Here is a 24,717-nt window from a genome sequence, read left to right on the forward strand (position 1 = left end):
GAGATGTGTTTTCAACAGGTCATAAAATCTACTGATATCCTATTCTCTCATGGAATGTATTTACAGAAGAGTCAAATTTTATCCTATGCCAATTATTTATTTATTAAAAAATTTTAATGTGTATTTATTTTTGAAAGAGACAGAGTGCAAGCAGGGAAGGGGCAGAGAGATGGAGACACAGAATCGAAAGCAGGCTCCAAGCTCTGAGCTGTCAGTACAGAGCCCAATTCGGGGCTCAAACTCCTGGACCGCGAGACCATGACCTGAGTGGAAGTAGGTCACTTAACTGACTGAGCCACCCAGGAGCCTTGCCAATTTTGTAAAAAGAAAATATTGTTACTCACTATCAAATTTTCTCTTATTTGAATAGCATTCATATCCTGGTTTCATATTTTTATTTTAAATCCTATTTGAATTTTATCATCTTATCTCTTTTTTATTCTTACTTCACAGGCTAATTTCTGTTTTTTATTGGCATTTTTCAGGAATCTGAAAATCATATTTAGTGTCACTTGCAAATTCTCTTATTAATCTAGTTTATTCATCTTACAGAATATGAATTCGGATGTTTAAATATTAAAACATAGCATCAGTTTCTTCATTACTTACGAGTCCAACCTGTTGTAGAGAGGGTTCCCATTAATTTGTCTTTTTTATTCATTGTGATTTGTATGAAACTATGGATACTAGGAATTTTGCATTAGTCTAATTCTATGAAGTAAAGGGTATTTTTTTCCCTTTACAAATTTGTGTTAATGGATAACATTTCTTACTTTAAGTAATTTTTTTGTATTAGTATACACTCTATAAAGAAAGAGTACTCTTCCTGTACTTTTAAAACTTAGGCATGTGCTGCTTGTACAACTTTAAAACAATTTGGTGTTACAGACATAGTCCTTCTGGATAGGAACTAATAGTAAAAACAACCATAACAATAGTAACTTCCTTTCATTTCAAACTTACAATGTGTTAAGTATTTTCCCAGGCACTTTTCATACTGATAATTAGAGCTAATATAGTTTGCCATGTACCAGGACCACTCTGGTGCTTAACATACATTAACAAATTTAATCATCACCACAACTCCGGAGCAAGAGACTTAAATTGTCCACATTTTACCCAGGAGGAAACAAAGGCACAAAGTCAACTAACAAGTAAGCAGTTGAGCCAAGATTAAGATCCAGACTCTCTGAATCCAGATATTTAACATTATGCTCTTTTCTTCTCATGCATAACACCCTATTAGCTGGTCATTTACTTATATGTAAAATGAGGCTCAGGTAAAGACCACTCCAAAATTCCCACAGCTCCTAAGTGCTGGAGTTCAGATTTGAATCACTGCCTGTTTGATTGCAAAGACTCTGCATTCCCTGTAATACTAGTGAAGTGATCCAATGACCAAAGGAGAGTGGAGAGGGCTAACTCTCTGGGCCTTCCACATGAGGCAAGCTAATTCTCCACTTTTCCGGTTCTGCACCACAGCTGCTTGAAACCTACGCAACACATTATTCACACATCACAGCAGTCAAGGTGTGTTTCCTCTGAATTAAAATACAGCTGATCTGGATACAAAGAAACTTTCTTTCTAGAGGATTTGTTAAACTGTGACTCATTCAGTATTCTGTTCCTAAGTCCTGTACAGGTAAGAGTTAATGAATCAAAGCTTAGAATTGGTGGTTAATCATAATCAATCAGAACAGCAGTAATAAGAACAAGTTGTCCATTTAATAGATGGTATCTCTTCCTGTCTATGTTAGTTTCATTATTAATGAACACTTCCTAACTCCCTTCCTTCAAGAAGTGACTACCAACGTCACTTTGATACCTTGAATGTTGCTTGCTTGGTATTCTAGGCTTCTTTCGAATATTGTTTTACTCTCCCTATCCTACTTTATTAGTAATAGTGCTGGCACTTAACATGCTTTTCAAGGGATCTCTTCTGCAGTCACCTGGTGAACAGAAAGAAAATGCATTCTTGTCAGGAGTAGTTCCCTGTAGCTCCTACGTTCATATGCATTATATTAGCAGTATTTCCTCCATATACTATCTGGGCTCAGCTAGCCTGCAGAAACCAACTCTCATCCCAAACCTGGCACATAACAATCAAATCTGTCGAAACAATTTTAAAGACTATGAGCTTCACTCTGTCATAGTTAAATGATCTCTTTTACCCACTGCTAAAAATATTACATGCCTCCTGACTTTGTTTAATTGTTCGCAAAGAGCAATTTCGTAGACTGTCATTGTCAGTTAAAGTTTTTGAAGAGCCAGCTCTCAAGCAGAAACTGAAATGATGAAGCTCAAAAGATTAGCATACAACCCAAAAGAGAAGTAATACTAATGAAGCTGAAGCCACATAGTGCTATTGACTTCATATCCAGCTGTGAGATTCAAACTCTAAGCTCCCTCCCCCAAGCTCCACCCTTTCTGAGAATCTTCTTCCAAGACAAAATATCATCTTCTTAGCTGCTCAGTTACAGGAGCTTACAGACCCTGAGGTTAATTTCTGCCTGGATCATGCTCTATGGCTTTACTCAGTCTAAAATTTGGTGCCAGAGAATGTTTAATGAGTTCCAAAGAGGCAATCACCAGCACAGAAGTGAATTTAAATTTCACACTAATGCCAGCTAGTGCTTCATGGGCAGAACCGCAGCCAACCAACCCACGTTTTATAGCTGTCTCTTCCTCATTTGCATTTGGATTTTCTTCTATGCCACTAGCACCTCCATTTGTTTTTGAAGCACGTTGTTCCAAAGTACAGGTTTTAATGTTCTATACAGATATTTGGTTTTGATTTGGTCTGAAGGTTTTTCTGGTTTTATATAAGCCACATTAATTCTCTGCCCCTCCTCCCTACCCCAAATTCTCTTCATGTTCACTAAGGAATTACAAGAAGATGCAATTGAATAAACTATAATCTGGCACGGGACAACCTAATTTTTCCTGATAACAATAAAAGACAAAATAAGAACCACAGATCATTGTGTGTTATATTGCCACCATTTCCCATTATGGCGTAAGGACCACTAATCAATTTTTAAGACTTTCCAAATGTCAAAAAGGAAGCTCCAAATGACAGATTAGAGGAAATGTACCAAGTGTTCATAAGTCTCACAGCCAGCCATGTCAGCACCCGGTTGATGATAATGTTCACTGTGCTTAAATTGGGCAGTTTTCCTAATTTTCAAAGGAATCCTTACAGCTTGTATATGCCTTGCACCACCTGTAAGCTGGTAACAATGCAAAAAACAGCTACCTTTTCTAATTCTGACCTGGTATTATTGATTTCTCTCTAAAAGGGTTAAATAGTGAGATTTTATATTGTGATCCCGTAAGGCCTGGGCTAACCCTGAAAAATATTATCATTTTACTACCAGATATTTAGTTTGGATCTCTAGTAGAAGGCATCATATATGAAATTAATCATTTGAATCATTTGTTCATGTTTATTCATATACTCAATAAATATTTATTGGAAACCACTGTTACCAGACATTATGATAATCAGAGAAAATGATAAAAACCCTTAGAAACTGAGTCCATAAAGAAGGGGTTGGCAATAGGTGGGAGAAAGGACTAAGCCAGAGAAAACAACATTTTCAAATAGAGGACAATTCAGGAATATGTAGTTTTGTGCTTATAAAATATCCTATCACTGGTCCTCTCCCCATCAAACCAATTCTGATCTCATTAGAAGACTTGGTCTCCTCTAAGTATAGCTGCATCAGTGATGGCTGAACTAGGCTGAGCACAGAGTTGAAGGAAGCAAGTATGAATATGTGTCACTGGAAGTTAGCACAGGACCTGGTTTCCTGCCAGAGGCTTTCAGCAACATGGGAACAGGTGGAAAGGGAGTAGACTCCTGTTGTAAGCCAAGACTATAAGTTTGTACATGAAAAGTTTGGAAAGTACATTTTACTGCATACCACCATATGGCTACTCAACTGGCACATTTTAGAATTCCATGTGCTATATGTGCTCCATATCAATCATTTCTCTGAGACACATTCATTTAAGACTTGGAGCATAATTCCATCAGCATTATAATTTCTTTTAACATCACCTTTTAATCAGCTACAAGAAATAGAATATACTAGTTATTATTTTTCCAGTGAGTGAGCCCCAGTTTTGATTATATTGAAAATACTTTTATCTTGAAGATTTAGAAGGATTTAACTCCTCATCCATTGGAGGATGAAGAAAAAGGAGGAGGAGGAGAAGGAGGAGGAAGAGGAGGACAAAGAAATATTTCCTTAAAAACAAGTACTAAAATCATCCCTCCTTAGGGGCATGGTGAAGAATATTGAAATTCTGAATGATGAAACTTTCACATACAAGGGGGGGGGGCGATTTTTTTTTTTTTTTAGGTAATTGACAGCAGATGTAGTAAGAGAAAGCTTTGGTATCAAATATAGTCCAATGATAGAAGCTTTTGTCTGGAATTCTAAAAATAAAGACAAAAGAACACCCACTTTTGGTCTTGCAATCTTTTATAGCACTGCCCTAGTATTCTTCCCAATCCTACTTAATATAAGGTAACTGATTAATGCCAAGACACATTATGGAAAAGTAAAGCACTCAAATGACAGTAAATTCACCTATATTGCTTGATATTAATCCTATGTTCTTTGTATCTTTAATGACATTTTTCTTAATTCTATTATGAACTATTTCAGGTAACTTGAGAGGGCATTAGTTTGTGAATAAACAATTTGCAAGGTACAAATGCTTTGAAAGAAGGAAATTACTGTGAAATGAAAAAGCCAATGACAGAACTTATTCCAGGCTCTGACTGCAAAATCAAATATATCAAATACATTTTTTATTATTGGATATTTTCAGTCCATTGAGTTTAAGACATAATTGGATTTTTCCCAAAAATAATCAAGCTCAAAATCAAAATTCCTTTTCACAGGGGTTTTACATAATTTAAAACCTTGTTTCTATATTTGGATAGAAAGTACTATAGTAAGGATATTCATGTGGCTCTTTATTCAACACAAATTTATCAAGCATTTACTATGTATACAGAACAAGGTACAACTGAGATTGTAAAGATTAGTTAGTGATGAAACCTGGTTTTAAGGAACAGTTGTAGGAGAGATAAGACATGCACATAAATATCCAAAATACAAGCAACAAAACATTTTTTTCAGTGATACAAAAGTGATTTCTGGTTAAATGCTACTGGAGCACCTGGGTGGCTCACTCGGTTGGGCATCCAACTTCGCCTCAGGTCATGATCTCATGGACTGTGGGTTCAAGCCCCGCATGAGGCTCTGTGCTGTCAGTTCTGACGGAGCCTGGAGCCTGCTTCGGATTCTGTGTCTCCCTCTTTCTCTGCCCCTTCCCCACTCACACTCTGTCTCTCTCTATCAAAAAATGAATAAACATTAAAAAAAATTTTAAAAATTCTACCAATGCTCAGAAAGAAGTTATCTTCACCTGAGTTCAGGAGAGTTGGGAATTTTTCAGAAGAATTGTCATTTTAAGCAAGGCCTTGACAAATAGGTAGGTTTAGGCACATGGAGTTCATTTAAGTACCTTTCGGTACATGGGAAGAGAAATTCAAATGGAAGGAAAAAGATACCCAAGCTATGGAAGCAGCGCACTATTTTAAATACTGGTGTTATTATGGAGGACACAAAAGACACAAACCTTTGTTTTTTTATGGAGCATATGTTCTGGGGAGAAAAGAAAATAAATACAATAAGTAGGTAAATCACATGGTCCATTGAAAGGTGGCAAGTGCAATGGAGAAGATAAACTAAGTAAGGAGGATGGGAATGTGGTTCCCATTTTAAGCAGGGTAATCAGACTAGGCCACAGCACAAAGAAGACATTTAAATGAAGCAATGACAAAGCAAGCCCAAAGATCACATCTGAAAAAGCTCAAGCAGAAGGGGAGCGTTGGTTGATAAAGTTGGCAGAAGAAGGAGAGATTGCAGAGGACCTCAAATGCCAAACGAGGGAATTTGGATTTCATTTTATAGACACTAGGGAGATGTTAACGATTTTTGAGGAAAGATTAAAAAAGATCTGGACTGAGCTTCATGTAGATGACTCTGGCAGATAGATTAAATGGAAGGGACAAAAAAAAAGTAGGGAGACCTCCTACGGCCTCCTACAAATTAGGGAGTAGAAGAGCTATATTAATAGTCCAGGAAAATTTGATTTATATAAATTATTTTTATTAATTCATTATATATATATATATATATGAACATATATATGTCATATATATCATATATATTGTATATATATATGAACTTTTATATGCCAAATACTGCTGTCATCTCACAAGACAACTTTAGTGAACAAAACAAGCAGATATCCCTACCCATGTAGACCCTGCATTCTAGAAGGAGGAGTCAGACAATACACATAAACATAACATAAACAATAAATGTAAGTAAATGCATTATAATATATAGTATAGTAGAATGTAACATGTCTTCTGGAGAAAAGATAGACTAGGCAAAGGGGACAGTGAGAGGTGTTCTGGGGAGGCAAGTGAGGGTTTTGATGCCGCAGGACATATGTAGTATTAAATGCTGGCTTGTACCAAAGGCAATATTCACATTTCCAAAAAAAAGTTATAAAAAATTTCTACACTGACATAGACAAATATAATAAAAAACAATAAATCTCTTAAATTTACCAACACATCAATATAATCCAATCGCCCAAAAGACACAAAAAGTATTTCTAAGTCCCATGTCTTGTCTATATGAATAATGATGTATGTTACTCATAAGTTACACTAGGAGAGCTTCAAAAAGTAAATAATGTTGAAGATTTGTCTCTCCAGACAGAACCCTGACATATCTATCCCAATGGAGAAACACATTGGACTTTAAATGATAGAAAAAAAGTGTGATTCTAGAGTCCTTGATTCCCAGAAGAAATAAGACAATGACTTGTTCTCTGATATATAACAAGTAAGTATAAAGCTTTGTAAAATTTTTGAGAACATTAATGATCACATCAAGTTCAATTTTAAGGTATCATTGTTGTTCCAATGACAAATTCTTCTCCCCAAAGCGCTGGCTACAAGTCTTTTCAATGGTATTTTCCAGCAACATATTTATAAATCGGAACAATATACTTATTACAATAATTTCCATGCATGGTGATTTTGTATTATTTTTAAAATTAGACCTAGAACTGAACAACTCTTGGAATTGTAGTGTTTGGACAAGTCTTTTGATTCCTACCCATTTGGCCCTCTCAAGTTCCCAAATAAATCACTTTATTCATCTTGCCACTCACTGCCTACCCATTGAAATGCAATATAATGGGCACTACTAAGTTGTGATATCAGAAAAAAAGACTGCCCAATGTAGGAATAGATTACACAATACAAAGTGATATTTTCTAATATCAACAAAAAATAATTTCAGGTTTCCACAGAGGTGAAGTAATTCACATTCATCAGAACAATCTCCTGGAAATAACAATTATACACTATCAACAAAGTATATTAAATGGCTTTCTGAAGGCGATGGAAAGCAACCCAAAGTAGGCAGAAACTACAAAAAGAGAATGGTGCTAGATGAGTTTTCCCAGGATTTTTATTGCTACTTGCCTCAGGGCAAACACACATACCACAGTGCAAATAGGCTAAAAGTTGCATAGCTCTCTTGTATTATGGCTCAAAAAAAAAAAAAAAAATCAAAGGTCAGATTTAGGGACTATACAGATACTGAGATGTGAAGGAACAGATTTTGTGTCATTATCCTTCAATCAAGGATCGCTAGGTAGGAGAGCACTTGGTGAACAAAATTGGGTTTATTAACTCAAAAATGAGAACACACACCAGGACAGTTTCATAGGTTCTAGCACTGGAACTTGTGTTATCCTCTTTTGGGGACAATACAAGGAGGTAGAATTTTTCTCCAGATTCTACATTTTTAGAAGTGGAGATAATTCTATAGTTGAGAATCTTTTTAAATTAAAAAAAAAATGTAATGTTTATTTTTGAGAGAGAGACAGAGACAGAGACAGAGAGCAAGCAGGGGAGGGCAGTGAGAGGGAGACACAGAATCTGAAGTAGGCTTCAGGCTCTGAGCTGTTTGCACAGAGCCTGACACAGGGCTCGAACTCATGAACCATTAGATCATGACCTGAGCCAAAGGTGGACACTCAACTGACTGAACCACCCAGGTGTCTCTATAGTTAAGAAACTCAATATTTCTTATCTAGTAACTGCTAAAGAAGCAGCAACCACTTATATTAGCCACAGAGGAAAAGTTTAGTTATTTTTGTGGATTGGATATTTTTCTTTTAGTCTGTTTTTGGACATGATTATAGAGTGATCTCATTTTTGTTTTGACTCATCATGGTCACAGAATGGCCCTGCTTCATGTTTGTATTCTGAGTCTTGTTTTGTTTGGGGCTCAGTAATGGTATACCACAGCCTAGTGTAAGTGCCCCGCTAACTCTTAGCAACACAAAGTCCCACCAGTTAGTTTCAGGCTAGATTACAGCGGTCCTTTCTTTTTCTCATCTGGAAAGGAGAGTTTCAGAGGGAGGTTTCAAATCCTGCCTAAATATCTGTCTGATTCCTGAGCTACCTATGTCTGGGCAGAGTCCAAGAAGCCTGGTTAAAGCTAAAAAGACCAAACGGAAATTTCAGCTGCTTGCCCATCGCAGACAAGAGTTTAAATGTGTGTTTTTGAACACATGATATATTTTAAAATTTCAGCAGGATTAGCTATCTGCTGAAAAAAATAAATCAACACTTTTCATGGGAACATAACAGGATAGAATTAGCTGTCCAGGATAGAATTAGACATATGAAGAAAGAAGAAAAAATGCCACCCATGCTCAAGAATAAAGAAATTGATGAGAAGCACCACAGATGGCCCATGATGGAATTAGCTGACAATCATTTTAAAGTGGCTATCATATGTTCAAAGACATAAAGGAAAATAATAAGAAACAGTGAAAAGATATTAAATTTCAGCAGAGGAATGGAAATAAACATAAAAGGAATTCTAGAAGTGAAAAATTCAATATCAGAAGAAAAAAAAATCACTGACTGGGCTTTCTAGTAGATTAGAGATAACAGACCAAAAGAGAGTAAACTTGAAGTGAGATTGATAGAAATAATCCAATTTCAAGTCACGAGAAAAGAAAAAAATCAAAGAAATAAACAGAGCCTCTGTGACCTGTGGAAAGGAACAATATTAAAAGGTATAACATGTATCATGGGATTCAAAGGTAGAAAAGACAGAATGGAACACAAAAACTATTTTCAAATATTTTAAAAATAGGCCAAATTTCCCCCAAATTTGGTAAGAGACATAAATTTACATATTTAAGCAGCTCAGAAAACTCTAGGAAGAAATTTTTAAAAATTCAAATCATAGTTGAATTATTGAAATCTCAAAATAAGAGAAAATCTTGAAAGCAACCAGGGAAAAATGACCCATTATACATAAGAATGATGTTCCAAATGATGGCTAACTTCTCATCGGAAACAACAGAGGCTAAAAATAAAAGGCTGTTAAAAGAAAAAAAAAGACTGTCCTCTGAGAATTTCATATCTAGTAAAAATACCCTTCAAGATTAAAGGTGAAATACAGATATTTTCAGATCAACCAAAACTAAGTGAAACCATTGCTTAGAGTATGCAGACTCACACAAGAAACAGTAGAAGTTCTTCTGCCAAAAAACCTAAAAGTTATTAATAAAGTAATATCGATAATAAACCCTAAGAAAACAAATTATATTTCAAATGTCCATTGTGTAGTACATGGACTTGCTGAAAATTTCCATATTAAGTAAAAACTGATGTTGAGTAGTGCAGCTTGCACTCTTCAGGATCCTTAGAGGCTCTAAAACAATGTCAAGTTTAACAGCAAGTATTAGTTTTAAGGACACTGCTTGTTAGCATTACCAAATTAGATATTCTTGACACAAATAGGGAGCACACTTGGGCAATCAATATAAAAAGCATCTCTTTTGTGAAATTAATTGGAAAATTAGATTATAAAGTTTAAATATAAATTCTAAGTGATTCGCTAAAACGGATTAAAACAGTTTTCAAACTAACCTCTTCTTTGCCTGTCAGACTTCTTCACTATAGGCACTTTCTTTAAAAAAAAAAAAAAATGAAACAGGCTAGAGAATAAAGGCAAATATCCTGATATTCCAGATTGGCTTCCTTTTACACTAGAAGTATCCATTTATATGGGGGTCACCCAGTTATTTGCTTTAATGCCCCTCCTTGTTCTAACATCCCTTTCTGCATCTTGATTGATGGTGTCTATTATGAAAAATGTATTATAAAGCTCAGAATCTGCTTTTACATGTGCTGAAATTCAACCTTTGCAGGCCAAGGTAATATCTATCATTTATTCTATGTTCATCATCCTTTTATTTAGTTAGCAAAGCATTTGAAGACTGGAGGTTTAAAAATACACTGTTCCAAAAGGGTAAGAATTTATCAGAGTGGGAGAGACATTAAATGACTCTGAGCTCAAGAATAACTTTCTATAGGGGCGCCTGGGTGGCGCAGTCGGTTGAGCGTCCGACTTCAGCCAGGTCACGATCTCCCAGTCCGGGAGTTTGAGCCCCGCGTCAGGCTCTGGGCTGATGGCTCAGAGCCTGGAGCCTGTTTCCAATTCTGTGTCTCCCTCTCTCTCTGCCCCTCCCCCGTTCATGCTCTGTCTCTCTCTGTCCGAAAAATAAATAAAAACGTTGAAAAAGAATAACTTTCTATAAGTGTGTGTCCAGGGAAGAACAGAAAACAAAACGAACAAACAAAAAAACAGAAGCCCTGGATTCTAGTCCTGGCTTTGGTGGTAGCTAGCAATGCAACTTTGGAAAATTATTTAGTCTCGTGTGTTTTTGTAAAAACACGTACTGGAGTATTTCAAATATCTCTTTATATAAAGGGATAGTTTAATCTATGCTATATTTATATTGGAAAAGTTGAATTATTGAATGAATCATTTTAACTATTAAGCGTGCTTCAAAGAGTCTGCGGGCTGCAGGTCCGCACTCACTGAGGATGAGAAAAGTACCCAGAGTATGTAATAAATAAAAATCACAATTTGGGGGCTTCTGTGTATCTTCATGACAAGAAATCTTGTGCATCTACACAACAGATAAACACCTCAGAGGGTGTGATCCCATAAATACTGTAAAGAAATTAATTTATTGATTTGACAGAATAATTTCAGTTCATAGTACGTTTGGTGGAACTGGTCATACCCAGTTCTGCCATGAATATAAAAGTACCATATTACAAAGGCCTATCATGTGATGTAAACTTTTGAAGTGTGACTGCTGTGTTCTTTGGTCATTCAAATGTATGTATTCCTCTACAAGACAACCACGCAGTTCAACAAACAAGTTTGACCTTATCAAACGTCCACAAATTGCATATTGTTAAAATTGTGCTGCTTGCTATGATAGCCAAGACCTTGCACCGTGAACATCACAGGGTTCTGGCTTGTAGCACTCACAATCCTGCATGAATGGCAATCATGATATCTGACTAAGCAGCCTATACTAACTTTTCAGATCAAAATCCAATCGGTCAGCTTACAGAAAGAAGGGTCACTGTCATCAGAGATGATGGACTACATTTCTCATAATATCATTTCTTTTTTTATTTTGTTTATTATCCAAAATGCCATATTAGTCCATGTCACAATCTTAAGAGTCTTTGAAACAAATGTGATCCAACTGAAAGTGTCCCAGAGTTCTAAAGGAAGAATATGGACCCAGGAGCCTGGGGCCACGTACCTCAGCCTCAGGCATGTGAACAACATTTTCCAAACAAGATCTGTCAGGTGGATGTGCTTCTTAGCTAAAGGAGGGTATGTGAAGGAGAACCGAACTACCCCTGAAGGAAAAGACTGGCCAGAGTCAGCCGGGAGATCAGAGCTCCAGCCAGCCAAATGGAAATCTAAATCTGGGATCCATTCATACATGCAAAAAATTATTTCCCTTTATAATTACTATAAAGAATAAAGACCTTCTATCAATGCAAAAGTAAACTCAAGCATCAGTCTAGTAATGTCAATGATATGGATTCACAATTCCACACTGTAAGCTACTGTTTATTCTGTCATTAACTCACATAATATTTTGTAGTGTTATTTTTTTCTCTCTTGAGACAATTGGGAACATAGGAGCAGCTGCAACATCAGCACTTGTGTTTTGCCAGTTGTTCAGAGAATAGACCAATTAGTGGGAATGTGTAGTAATACATGCATTTGGCAGCCATGTCTGTACAAAATGAGGGTAATATTTAAAATAAGACTCTTTTAATGTAACATGATGGCACCTGAGAGTATTGTGGAAAAATCTGACATCGGATACTTCTTTTTTTTTTAATTTTTAAAAAAAATTTATTTATTTTTGAGGCAGAGAGAGATAGAGCATGAGCTGAGAAGGGGTAGAGAGAGAGAGGGAGACACAGAATCCTAAGCAGGCTCCGGTCTCTGAGCTGTCAGCACAGAGCCCGACGCGGGGCTCAAACTCACGAGCTGTGAGAACATGACCTGAGCTGAGGTCAGACACCTAACCGCCTAACCTAACCACCTAACCGACTGAGCCACCCAGGCGTCCCTGACATGGGATACTTCCAAACAAGTAACTATGGGATTCCTCTTTACAGCCCTTCAGGCTTGCTGAGATCTTCAATCAGCTGACCCCACCCAGATTTCAGTCCCTTACCCTACTCCCAGGATTTCATTTCCTACCCAACTTAAATCCCTCATTTATCAGTGTAGTCCCTTTAGTGCACTCCCCTGAACTCTCTTGTTCCTCCTACTTCATCATACACACAACCCCAATTAAGTACAACTCTCATTTTCTTCATGTTTTACCCGTACTGCTTAATGTGGCTAGTGAAAAATGACCACTAATTTCTGGTGGACTCTTAATGCTACCCATCAATCATTTTGTATTTTTCTAGACCACTCCTTTCCCGCTCACCGAGACTTGTGGACTTCTCATTTCTCAAAGAATCTGATACCTCCTTTACCATAATCTTGCTTCCTTTTCCACTGAAAAATTTCTGCAATCAGAAGAGGACATTTACAAATTCCCAACACCAGATCTCCCCACCAAAATCCTCTTTGTCCTTAAGTGCTATTTCCTTTTCGTACTCAAGTCCTTAGATGAACCCATTAAACACATGGCTTTGAACACCACATATGAGCAGTTGACCCCCAGATGTGTGCTTTACCATGGATCTCACTCCTTAATTCTAGAACTATATGCCCAACTGCCTATTTGACTGATTCTCTTAGGTAAAAAACAAATAAGCCTCTCCAACTTACTATGTTCCAAACAAAGGTTGCTATATTTTTCTACCCCAAAGGATATCTCTCTCACTTCCACCAAGACTTGACTCAAAGTCATTTCCTTAATTTTATCTTTCCTGGATTCCCTTCCAAAATTTCTTTTTCCCATTGCCCTGAAGTTCCCCTTCCCTAATTATATATATATCTTCCTCTCAGTACTTATTGCCATATAACACATTATACATTTTGCTAGTTTTCTTTTTGTCTAGTTTTACTAGTTTGTCTAGTTTACTAGTTTACTAGTTTACTAGTTTTCTTGTTTGTCTCCCTCATAAAGGACAGGATATTTTTCTGTTTTGTTTATTGTTGTATCATAAGCATCTGGAACAGTGCTTGGCATATAGTAGGCATTCAATACATATTTGCAGTATGAACAAATGGGATATGCTAGAAATACAATGCACAGTTTCCAGTAAAAAAATCTCAAAGTCTTATGTGAATAAGATTTAGTGCACTTAAAATTATTCTGTTTTTCTAGACTTCTCTTTGATTATTCTCCACACTATATGTGTTTGCATGTGCTAAGATATGCTTGAGAACAATGATATACACCAAAGTTCTTTCCAAATTATAAACTACATGTATGCATCAATACACGCACATCTGTGTAAAAAGGAATTAATAGCTTTGTGACTTTGGAGCTTGCCATAAGAAGACTGTTTGTAACAAAAGGACTTCATTCTCTTCATTCTCTGTATTGCCCCATATCTGTGTTGACTGTGCCACCATTTTCTGGGCAAACAGTGCTCTTTATAAATCTCATTCAATACAGTTTCTTCTACTTGAAGTATTCTTTCTTCTTTCTACAACTGAAAGAGTGATTTTCGTTGTTTAATATCTTACTCCCATTTCTCTATACAACTGTAAAGTCTTAAGTTACACGAGGTAGAATGATTTATTCTTTCCTTTATGTACATATTGCTATGGTAGTTAACCTGTCACACTTAGATCACTTGTTTTTATGTCTGTTTCCCACACTAAATTATGAGCTTCTCATAAGCACAGATAATCTCTGTATCTTCAGCATTTAACCAAAGTCTGGCACATGGTAGATATTGAATATTTGTTTAAGGCAATCATCAATCCATAGAATGCTAGTACAACCCTACCTATATTTTTGGGAAGTTCATTGTCAAATGAAATATTTCAAAGGATTAGCTTCAGGAAAATAACCCCATATAGTTCTTCATATTAAACAAATGATAAAAATATTAATAAGTATTTTAATATTTTACTAGAACTTCAAATTTGAAATTCAGCTTATTTAAAATGATATGTATAGAAATATAAATTTAAATGGATTGCTTTATTTTGTAATTACAAATCCATTTCTAAGTTCAGACATTTGTCAGTAAAATGATTAAACTTTAAACCAGCTAAAATTAATAAAGTCACAAGTACATATGTTTTTTTCAGGGCATAGTTGGTGCATGCTTTGTATTAGATCTTTAAGGTTAGTGAAACCAAATGGAGAACTTTAGAATGTTAATTAGGAGCTCTTAATTTTCTCTCTAGATGTGAATGTTAAAATGGCAAACAATGTGGCATTGTTCATTTCAGTGTGAGTTTAAATATCACATTGTGATAAACTCATTAGTTGTAAGAAAGAATAATACTAATATAAAGTTGTGACCAAAAATTGTTAATTTAAAAAAACGCCTGTTACATCCTTTCATATTGCTATGACAAAATAATATGGAGATTGACAAAGGTTGAGTATCTTAATGTGTAAGTTTATGTGTGAAATTTTTATCATGTGCTTTCCGTACTTTCCAAGATAGACATCTTAATTTATTTATTTATTTTATCAAGTTAGGTCTTAAAGAAAATAAAAGAGATTTCATTGCACAATTTCTCCATGAACATTTTCTTTTCATAAACCTGTGTATTTTTTTCATTATGTAATATTTTAAAGAAAACATTGCCAACTGGAATGTAATAGTGGTGTAGAAGTTCCAGTATTAAAATTTCCACTGAGATTAAAAAGAATCATCGTGTAATGGCAGTTCTTAGAATTAGAAGACTGCAAATGGGTTTTAAGTCACCTGTTTCCACACTAAATTCTTTCTCTGTCTTAGCAAATGAGATGCCTACTTTCCCTAGTAAATTCGGACACTAACCTTCTTTGACAATCTTATTGGGAAGTGGCCTACATTTTCATTTATTAAAGGAAGAAAAATGATACCAGGAATATGAGCTTCTTCTTTTGTTTTGTGTCTCCAGAGGCATTTTATTCCAATATGCAAGTGTGTGAGAGAGAAGCTTTAGCTTATCCTTTTGAAATCAGGTAGCAGGAAGTCAAACCAATTATCCTTAGTGCCCACTTCCAAGAGGTCCTGAGGCAAACCCTTACAAGATGGAAATAGAAGGAATTATATCTCTGCTTCCACCAAGAATCCACAAGGAAACTGGGGTCAGGCAATGCTAGCTAGAGTTCCTTTTTGTTGAATGCCTACTATGTGTCAAGAATGCTACAAGGACATAATTTCTTATCCTCATCCCTAATGTCAAAACAACCTTGCCAAGAAGTATTATAATTGCCATTTTACAGAAGAGGAAATGAAGTTAAAAGGCCTAAGGAATCTGTCCACCTTTATAAGCTAATATGTGCCAGAGGCCAAACTCAATTCTAGTTTCTCCTGCTACACTTCATTGCTCCCCAGTGTACAGAATAGAAACTGGTTTGGAAAGAAGAAGAAGGATTTTAGCTTCTAGTAAGGTTCATTTCCCTCTATTTCCCAAGACATGCAGAGATGGGCAACTTGGAGGGAGAATTGCTTCCATTCTATAACTTGAAAAAAGAAATAACCTTTCATATTCACAATTTGTCTCTGAGTTACTAGTCTACTAGCTGTAGGCTTCAAAATTGACTAAAACTTCATAAACGGGTTCTCTACAATAGTTTTCAAACATTAATGTGAAATTAAACCATCTGGGGTCTTGGTAAAATATGCAGATTCTGATTCTGGAGGTCGGGGTGGGGCCTGGGATTCTGCTTTCTAGCAAAGTCCCAAGTGATGCTGATGCAGATGGTCTATGGACCATCCTGGAGCAGCAAAGCTTGACAAAAATTTAAGACATCTCTCCTTACCTCTCCGTTGCAATAGTGGATGGATATAAAGGAACACAGATGGAGAGGTCTCCACATCATTTTGGACAAGAAGACTAACATGATTCATGGACTCTATCCAGAGTTAATTTTTCATGTATAAAATCATTTAGCCCAATTTCTTTTAATTCTACCTTTCATTGCTCACATTTGACTATTAAACTTCACAATTTCTTTGAGGAAATACGTATGATTTTTTAGTATGATAAACATTAATTTTCAGCTTTAGTGAAACTGAGACTATAAAGGCAATTGATTTTTTTTTTTAATGGAGATTTTCAGAGCACCTGGGTGGCTCAGTTGGTTAAGTGTCTGACTCCTGATTTCAGCTCAGGTCATGATCTCGCAGTTCCTGAGTTCGAGCTCCGCCTCTGTGCTGACAGCACAGAGCCTGGAGCCTGCTTCAGATTCTGTGTCTCCCTCTCTCTCTCTTTGCCCCTCCCACCACTCACACTTTGTTTCTCTCTTTCTCAAAGATAAACATTAAAAATTTTTGTTTAAATGGAGATTTCAAACCATTTAATTTCATAAACACACAATACAATCTTCCTTCCACAATGTGGACAAGAGGAGCATCAGCTTCTTCAAGTCACAATTAACATATATTAATTATGTGTTATGTCCTTTATTAGACAATAGACAGTGGAAGATAATTAAAAAAAAAACCTCTGTTTTGAAGTCGTATATTCTAGTGAGAGACACAGAATTATAAATGGAAAAGCAGAACGTATGTGTGTGGGGGGGGCGGGGGTTATGGAGAATGACAGACTTTTCTCAGGATCTGGGAAGCAGTGATCAGAGAATGTTGCATAGAAGACCTGTGTCGATAACTAGCTTTCACTTGAAGGAGAACATTCCAGTCAGTGGGGAAAAATGTGCAGATACTCAGAGGCATAAAGTAACATGGTATGGTACGGTACATTTGGCTTTAATGGTTGTTGAGACTGTATGAGAGAAATCAAGACTTCAATGGTAGGTCTTAATTCAGGCAAATCCAGACAGAGAAATCTATAATCTGAAGAGAAGGAAGCATGGGAAATGAACAGTTGATAACTTCATCAAAGGTCTGCCAGTAGTTACCAGTCATAGTTAAATGTGTCTCTCAAGTTTGGGGATATGAACTATTAATAGACATAGTAATAGTTTAATACCAATTTCTTTGTCCCCTTACTTAGACAAATGGAACTAGCCATGGATTTTCTTAAACTCTAATGCACAAATAATAAAAGACGTATGATTTCCAGAATGGCAACTGCATATCTGCATATTAGGAAATAAAAGTTAACCATATGCAGCACCATATGAAGACTTGCATGTACAATGGGAATGAGTTAGTGTTAACTTGGTGATCCACACAGAGGAGAATATAATTTACTACTAGCCAATTCCAGCTTTTCTGCATTTTGTCTTAAAAAAAAGTGAAAAATTTATTTTTCTACATGTCCCTTGAGCCCAGCATATATTGAAAGAGTAATGCATATTAATGTGTAGAAGGGGCTGCCTATGATATACAACAGGGATGATTTATATTCTCTCTTTCTTCCTTTCATAGTAGTGAGGGCCCCTAACGGATGTGTGTGCAGTCTTACTCATGAAGCATTGTTATAGCATTAGGTGGCAGAGGCTCATTAGAGGGACCGCAGTCTTTAACCAGACACACACCCTGAATTACCCTAAACTATCTTCATCTAAATAAGAAAGATCCAAAAAATAAACCTACTATTTTTTCATAGGATTTAGCAACTCTTGGACCTAACCTAAAACCCAACCATTAAAATGGAAACTGGGTTCATTAAGCGTCTGACTCTTCATCTCAGCTCAGGTCTTGATCTCAGAATTGTGAGTTCAAGCCCTGAGTTGGGTCCCACAATGGGCATGGAGCCTACTTTAATTTTTTTAAACAAAAAGTAAAAAAATAAAATAAAATGAAAACTTTATATCAATAATTTCATGAGAAGACTAGTTATAGGATACTTGCCTTACCTACAAAATCACTTAATTTAAATTCTCTCATTATTTTTCATCCACATGCAGCTTGATATTTTCTACCTTCTACCTTCTTAGCTATGTTCATTTTTTTTCTTTTTTTTTAGAATTTTCCACAGGGAACCTTTAACAGGACATACAGAGATGAACAAGGTTTATACTAGTAAGAACATACTTGAAAATGATTCTTACTCAGGTCTGTGGCTTAAGTTCAATAGAGGATCAGAGGAAAAGAACATTTCTTCCTCCTCATGGCCTGGTGTGAATGTAAGGTTTCTACAAGGTGTTAGGCTGACTGCAATGAAATGAAAACTCTACTATATATCATTAAAATGATGATGTATTTATAGGACATGAACCACAAGAGAGCTATACTGAGCACTTTCAATAAACCTCAATTAGAGGGATCAATATTGCTAAAAGAATCTTTAAAAGCACCTCTGACAGAAAACTTCTTTGAGATTAGTTTTAAATGCTGAGATAAACAGACTACTTCAAGGCATAAGGAGAAGTAAATCCTAGTGTAAGTTCTAATTCTCAGGATCTCAAGGTTTATGGCTTGAATGAATGAAAGTTTGATGAATTGTTTAAAAAAAGAGGTGTTTTTGCCCTTTATACTTAGGAAGTTAAACATAAAGAGTATCCTATATAAGGGTCTTTAACAAACCTTGAGCTAAATCTTGTTGAACATTTTTATCCATGTTTTTCTTAAAATGTTAATATTTTCTTTTCCTTCCTCTCTGATAATTTACGTATTACCTATCAGTCATGGTCCACGTGAAGTCCTACTTCTTCTACAAATCCTTCCTTTTATGCTCCAGTGTTATTAAAATTTGCACAAATACAGTTCTTGATTACAGACTTAGAGCAGTTGCCAATTGTTTCTGGTAAGTCTTAGCCCCACAACTGAAAAGTAAGCTCCCTAAAGGCAAGCATCATACTATATGCTTCCTTACAATACCTCATAGTAATAAGCAGAGCCTAATCAGTCAGTGACAGCTTTGTTGAAAATTCAAATACTACTAGAAGAGTTTATACCGTAGGTGAGCTTTCACAGTTCACAAGCTAATTAGCAGCTGAGTTAGCAAGGTAGAGCCACTGTCAGATGAGACCCAGAAGGTCTTGGATACAAAGAACTAAGGAAGGTAAGAGCAGGAGAGACTAGATTTAGAAGAAAGAGATGCTTTACAGGGAGAAAGAGAGAGGAAAAGACAAAGCACAATTTTGTCTAAGACTAGCCCTATGAATATTTTGATGTAGATAGCAAAGTTTCTTTTGAAACATCACAATAGCAGGCACTCAAACATTCTTTCTCAGATGGAAAATACTGACAAAAAGGAGACCCTGAGAATAACCTAGTGCAGACCTAGCAGGTGCCTAAACCAGCTAACCCAGTTAAGAGAATTGTAGTTTGCTGAGACAAAGCAGACATACTATGACTTTCCAGTAGTATTGGTGCATTAGTATTCATTTATTTCATCCATCAATCATTTAACAAATGTTTAGTGCACACCTTATATGGGTTAACATGATCTGAGGGCCTAGGGATTCTATTGTGAGCAGAATGAACTTTAGAAGGTCCTGCCTCCTGGCTGAGACATTAGTCAAATAATAACACTAGTGTAAACCTAACAATTTTGTTTTTAAAAAGTAGTTAGTATATTAAAGAAAAAGCCCGGAGAACATTTGATAGAGAGAACCACTTAAATGGAGGAGCAAATAAAAAGGGACAGAAGAGTGGGGCGCCTGAGTGGCTCAGTCGGTTAAGCATCCGACTCTTGATTTTGGGTCATGTCATGATCTTAGGATTCCTGAGATAGAGCCCCACTTTGGGCTCTGTGCTGACATCACAGAGTCTGCTTGGGATTCTTTCTACACCCCCCCCCCCCCCGCTCACTCTCTCCCTCTCTCTCAAAATAAATAAATAAACATTAAAAAATAAAAAGGACAGAATGATATTCTGGCATGTGTTAAGGCCCTGTGATGAAAATATACATCAAGCTTTCTAAGAACTAAAAGAAAGACTATTCTTTAAAAAGTCGTCTGAATCCAAGATTGAGAATCCTTCAACACTGGTCTATCTTGGCATTTGGGCTCTTGCGGCCATCTGAGTAAAAGTTCTCTACTGTGGGAGAGAAGGCTCTCACCTCTTCTGCCTTTCTTATTGGGTGGGGTTTGTGCCTTTGCAGGCAGTGCTTGGCAAGACCCCTGACTTCAATAAAACTTTGAGTGGCTTCCAGAGTCACTTGGAATCTGTTGCTAGGTAGAAAAAGTCATAGAAACTTCAGGCTGAGAGCATATTAAAAATACCTGAGCTGCTTGTAGGATTGGTCCGTCTCCGAGATGGTTTTATAGCAAAGGTGATCTTTTTTTCATTTAACGTATTATTCTCCCAGCCCTAGCCCCAGGGAGAAGAGAAAGGTGAACAAGTGGAACAGTTGGTTCTGGAATCTCAGCTGGGGTCCTATTAATATGGGAACTTCCTGACCTGCAATGTTTCAATTAGAGTCATCAATTAAGCTTGCTTCTTCTTCCTCATTGGCTGACTGCCTGGAAATGAGCCTCGTATTTCATAATACATGTCATTGTGAGTTTTCTTAAAGACTCCGAAGTTTGATTTGCTTTACTGATTTAAAGGGAAAAAATGCTATTCTGACATTATTGTTTCAGAGTAAACATTAAATTTGCAAACACCTTGACCGTGAGTTTTTTTTATCATTATCACTTTCATTGAATTAGATATATTTTTTGTGTAATTTGGGAGACTGGGCAGGGGATCTATGGGAGGAAACAGAATGATGCACTGCTCCCGGAAAACACACTCTTTGACAGAGATATTATTTGACAGAAATCTGTCCTTGTGATAAGCACTAGAAAAAGAACTAACCCCATATTGTATATTTAATGTATTTTATGACTCTTAATATGCTTGAGTTATACAGTATCTGCTTTAACCTCTGGAATCTGTGAATCACTTGGACTGAGAATTCCCACCATAAGAAAGTTCTAACCTTTTTTAGGGTATTACCTAATGCAATCAAATAGTAATACATTTTTATTTTTTTAGTCATATATTAAACATCTGCCATCTTCAGAGTAAGCATTTGAGGTCTTAGAAGTGAGATTGCCACATGCTGTGTGAGTTAGAGTAAAAGCTGAAGATATGACAGACTTAGAAGAGAAATGTACCTAAACTGAACAGAAAATTAAAGCATTTTAAACTCAGAGACTTGGGGTGCCTGGGTGGCTCAGTTGGTTAAGCATCTGACTCTTGATCTCAGTTCAGGTCACGATCTCATGGTTTGTGAGTTTGAGCCCTGCGTCAAGGGGATCCTCTCCCCTTCTCTCTCTGCCCCTTCCTCACTTGCTCTCTCTTTCTCTCTCTCTCTCTCTCAAAATAAATAAACACTTTTTAAAAAATTGAAAATGGAATTTATGGTAGTAGAGTTCTAAAAGTAATAGAGAAAATGGACCTTACAAAGGAGGCCATTACTACTTAAGATATTTTCAGAAAGTTAGAAGTTTTCTGTTCAAAAACAATCCAAGAATAATTCAGCTAGGGTAAAATATCTTTTTCAGAAATTTAATTGCTTTATTTCAACTTTTCTTATCTATTCCACAGGAACAATATGAAAACTAATTTTACTGTCAGGAAATTTTCTATTTTCCAAACTTGAAGTTATAAGAATGTAGGCATACTGAAATTTATTTCAACATGTGGACTTTTCTGTTTTAGCCCTCATTAAGAACTTACTGGTATCCTGAGGGTCACTTAGGCATCACACGCGCCTCATTACGAAAATTTCATATTAGTCCTAGATTTTCTCAGTTCTCCCTTGATGGCTGCTGGTCTGTGAACTGCTTCTATGTTAAAGCTGTTTCTCTGTTTTTAAAACAAAATTCCATTGGTGAGAAGTTCCGAGGGTTCATGACTCTTTTGTATGTACATATTATGTGGTTTACATATTAGTGCCATCCAGCTTCTATAATAGCTGGTAAGCCATGCCCTTAGTTTTACAAACATGGTCCTCTGGTTCTAGGCATCTGAAATTTCTGTGGGTAAAATGCCCTCACCTGTAGTCATTAACATTATTTACAGAGACCCTACTAACCTTCCCACTAATGTTGACATCCATGTTTTCATTGTATTATCTATTGTTTCCTTTACTGTTCGACTACAAGTGCGTCAATTTCCCCAAAGCACACTACGTACCAGAGTCAAACTGTCCACATGTATAAAAGCAGTAATTAGATCTGCATGCAGTGTTAAAGTTTCACTCCTGTTGTTCTACTAAAGAGGCACAGCCCATTGGCCCTGATAAATTCTATCAAAAATATTCCACACAAACTCCAAGAAAATCAGCGTTGTAACCCCTGTCCTATGTAAGTGTCCAAGATGCAAACCCTTAAGATATATCCTTCAGTGGTACAAGTGGTAGAATACCGAAAGCACTTACGGAACTGTTCCCATAATGCAGTTAAAATTATTGTGCTAGAAGTCTTACTTTGTCATAATATAGAGGTGACTTCATGCCATTTTCCAGGAAGCCTTGAGTTTTTTTTCCCAAATTCCTATAATTCGGGAACTACCATGCAATGTAAAGAACTACTGTTTCTGCACAATGCACACACTCTTGTACTGTTGTGCATTCTCATGTTGTCCTCTCTAGTGGATAGTGCTGTACTTCTTATCTAAAATGTGAGAAGCCCAACAACCCCTTCCTCCTGAATCCACTCTACACTCATACGATCCTCTTAGAATGTTGTATAACAGAGAACAACCAATTTCACACACCCCCGAACGAAACATTCACTTAACCAGTTCCTCAAACATACAGGTCTCTGCTAAAGTGCATCCTGCCTCTGCTGGTTGGTTCACAAACCAAAGCCTCGATAAAGGAGTGGTGTAGCTCTGTATCACCTCCACTCCCTGCTCAGCACAGGAATTCCTTAATAAGCACATGAGTAGTACAGGACCGTAGTATATTACCTCCGTGGATTCTAACTCTGGGACATGATCCTTCTCCTTGCCCGAGTCACAATTCAAAAACGGGGGAAAAATGGTAAGAAAGACGAGGGCAGCTTTATCTTTTCAGAGATGGCTGATGGGCAAGCATCCCTATGTTTTTACCTGTCACTTCCCATGTGGAAAGTCCAAATGTAAAGTGTCACACATGCGTGCGTCTTTCCTTGGAGAAATTGTTTACTAGCCCACTTAACAACAACAAAAAGTGCTTTATATTGTGTCCAAAGAAATATAACCTATGTTTTTAAAAATGGAAATGTGACTGCCAAGAAAATATCTTCTGTCAGCCTTGCTGGGTAGTTTGTACTCGAAGTAACACCGTCACCACCCACTCCCCATTCAAGCCGAGATCTAAAAAGGCAGGTGAACTGAAAGGAACCAAGAGCCTGTCCGTCCCTATTAGAAAACAGCCATAGGAGCAAATCACGTTGGAGGAAGGCTCAACAACTCGAAGAGACCATCTCCTCAGGACTGGGAGGAGAGATATGGAGCCATTTTTCACTAGGTTCACAAGAAAATGTCAGCTCACAGCTGCTAGTGCACTGCCAGAGCGCATCTTAATTTGGTCAAAAGGGACCCAGCCAGTCACCCTCACAGAACATTTTCTTAGAGAGTCCATTACGAATCTGATTCCCTCTCCTTTGAGCATCTTCCTGATGTAGTCTTTGGCATTTGCAAGGCACAGATCTGCATCCAATTCAAAACTAAATGCCTTTCCCCATTTCCTCTAAAAATCATGTGAATTAGACACTTCGGGGCTGATAGTTTAAAAAAAAAGGGGGGGAGGAAGAAAAAAACCACCTCTCCCCCCACTCCCCACCCTCCTCCAGCTTCTTGACTAATACCTCTGGGCAGTTTACTTCCGAATAGAGCTGATTCTTGAGTGCACAATGGCAAACTGGTATGCAAGTCTCCTATCACAGAACGCACAGGCAACGCTTTCTTTGTAAAAACACAGGAAAATACACATGCTGGAACAAAAGACACTCTATCTGCACAGCAAGAAACAAGAGAAATTATGTGTTTGTTTTACACACATCTATACCCACTCACAAAAAAACGCCTTGGCATGTATCTTAATGATGACATATTGTAGTCTTTCCTCAAACCAGGTCCCAGTGAAATACATTTTAAAGCTTTGGCTCCAGTGGGAGGTAAAACATTCTCTGCCATAAGAATACCTGGTGTGTGCCTTTGTTGGTAGGGTGCCATTTCAAACTTATTATATTTGAACTCAATTATGTGGAAAATTCAGATAAGGCAAATTC

At 36.8% G+C, this 24,717-nt stretch overlaps 1 protein-coding gene across 11 annotated transcripts in view; it reads right to left on the minus strand.

Annotated features, from left to right (window-relative positions):
* Nucleotides 1-24,717, minus strand: part of MAGI2 (membrane associated guanylate kinase, WW and PDZ domain containing 2) — a 1,363,649-nt gene that overhangs the window by 727,057 nt on the left and 611,875 nt on the right. The gene's annotated exons all lie outside the window — the stretch shown is intronic.

The sequence above is a fragment of the Felis catus genome, chromosome A2 (assembly GCF_018350175.1).
Source record: "Felis catus isolate Fca126 chromosome A2, F.catus_Fca126_mat1.0, whole genome shotgun sequence".
NCBI classification, from domain to species: Eukaryota; Metazoa; Chordata; class Mammalia; order Carnivora; family Felidae; genus Felis; species Felis catus.